Genomic DNA, 2251 nt, shown 5'->3' with positions numbered 1-2251 from the left:
GATAAAGGATGTAAATCGATGTGTGTTTGCAGGAAATATTAGTGGTGTTCTTTTAAATAGATAAATTTGCCTTTCGCATATATGGAGGTATATTTTTATAAACTGCTTTATATGAACGAACAAAAAAGAATGTTTGGTTTAGTTATTTGTACAATGATTGTGGGTCGTTGTGTCCAAACGCGCAACCCGAATCTTAGAACTTTAACATGCACGTTTTATCAAAGGATTAAGCTTTAATTTAACATAAATTCCAATTTCCGAGCTCTAGTTTATTAATAAATTCGGTTTGCACTATGCCCTTTTTTCCAAATTTCGATGTGGGTTCTGCGTAAAAATGCTGAGGATGGCGTAGCCGGAGCTATGTATATGCACAAGAAATGTTGTATACCTTCGACATGCGGAAGCCCCTCTTCTCCAGCAACACAGAAACTGGAATTCTACTTGGTAAGGGTTCCAATCCCTAAGCGCATCCGATGGCAGAAGCAAGAGCAACTTGTGGTGGACCTATCAAAGTGCATGTTTTCAATGGCTTGGAAGAAGCTGTTATTGCATTAACTGGATTGAGCACCAGTTCTTAAGCCATAGGCGAAGTTATGGCTTGTGGTTCAACAATTCAACCAGAAGCTGACGTAGATGCGTCCATGGTTACTATGCCCGACGGCTCCGCATATCTTTGTGAATTCTTTACCATAGCGCGCTGTTACTCCGCTGCTATAATGGCAAATGCAATAGAATCCAACGTTTCCTTCAAAATATGTAAAGTCAAACAATTTCACTATAAATAAGCACATGATCAGGCCTATTCTGCTTGTTACGTGACATTTTGACGCCGGAAAATTTTGTTACCAAAAAATAACACCACTTCTTGTAACCGCAATTCTAAGTACATTGGTAACAATTTAATCTATTCAGCAATTCGTTACCAGCAATATTTTGTTACCAGCTTATGAGATGGTCACACAATTTACCCGTGCGCAGAATGCCAAACATTTTATTAAAATGACCATGAACTTTACTGAACTTACCATGAACTTTTCACTTTGTTTTCCTTCACACAGCTGTCTTCAAAAACAACTGGATAGCTGCCAATGAATGCTGCACATGTTCCGCAAAGGTTGCAGTATGTGGATTCTCCGTTTTCCGTAACGTAGCTACGAATTATGAATTACGAATTACGAAAATTCGGGTTCTAGAATAAGGGTGTCAATTATACCTTTACTATTTATGTACATGAATATCAATTAGAACTGTTCGAGTTTAGAAACTGCATAATATTTGAAATTAGTTTAGTTGTGGCTCTAATATGGCTATCCCATCGGTTTATTAGTCTACGTTTCTGGAATTCTGTTACGCTTTAACGTTAGTGTGATTTTCGTCTTAAGTTGATTTTGTACAGACGCAGTTCCGTTTGCCAAGTGCGTATACAATTTTCAATGTGATTAAATTTATTTGAAAAACGCATTAAAGTTCCTGCCCTAGTCATACCTTCTGTAAAACTTTTGGTTTAACTTCATTTCAAAAAAGTTATCAATTCTATGCTACAAAAATTAATTGTATAATTTAAGAGTGTGTACAAGCATTTCATGTCGATTGATTAATATTCAACTATACGTTTTCGCCTCTGGCTAATTGTCGCTTAAAAAATTATTAACAAATTTGTCCTTAACAAATAATTTGGTGCATAAATCACCATTCAAAATTAATCAAGTGCCAACAACAGCAAATTTTATGCAGCTTATGTCGCTTGGAACTCCATTTTTAATTTAATGTTTTACGTGTTGGCCGCATTGAAACGTGTGCGCAGCGGCACAAAGTTTTAAGCACTAGAACCGCCCACCGGTCAAAAACGATATACATACATACAAATGCAACATACAAATATATAGTACATATAAATGTATGATGTGTGAGCAGCAACTGTTTGGCCGCACGCCAAGATAGCTATCGGTTATATATGGCGCTTTAAGTAGCGGGTGTGTATACCAATCAGCGAACCTACTTCTGTTACCACTGGAGTCTCATCGTACATACATATGTATGTATATATGTATGTGTAAAAGCTTATGAATTTACATATATTCAGTTTCTAAGCGAGCATTCAAAACGCTTAGCTCCACCTTTTATACAAAAAATTATGCATAAGAATATATTTCGTTCTTTTTGCTTGCATATGCATAAGAGCTTAATTGAAATTTTCTTTTTTTTACAGATTACCATCCAGTTAACAGTTATCCCGGCTATCCGATGAACC

At 36.3% G+C, this 2251-nt stretch overlaps 1 protein-coding gene across 2 annotated transcripts in view; it reads left to right on the top strand.

The window, feature by feature from the left end:
* LOC118740465 (protein mothers against dpp) overlaps nucleotides 1-2251 on the top strand; it is a 75713-nt gene that overhangs the window by 70755 nt on the left and 2707 nt on the right. The window lies entirely within an intron of this gene.

This window comes from Rhagoletis pomonella, unplaced genomic scaffold (genome assembly GCF_013731165.1).
Source record: "Rhagoletis pomonella isolate Grant_MI unplaced genomic scaffold, Rhpom_1.0 Rhpom_scaffold_00006, whole genome shotgun sequence".
In the NCBI taxonomy this organism is placed as follows: domain Eukaryota; kingdom Metazoa; phylum Arthropoda; class Insecta; order Diptera; family Tephritidae; genus Rhagoletis; species Rhagoletis pomonella.
Note: the sequence above shows the minus strand (reverse complement) of the source record. Positions and strands in the feature narration are given on the sequence as shown.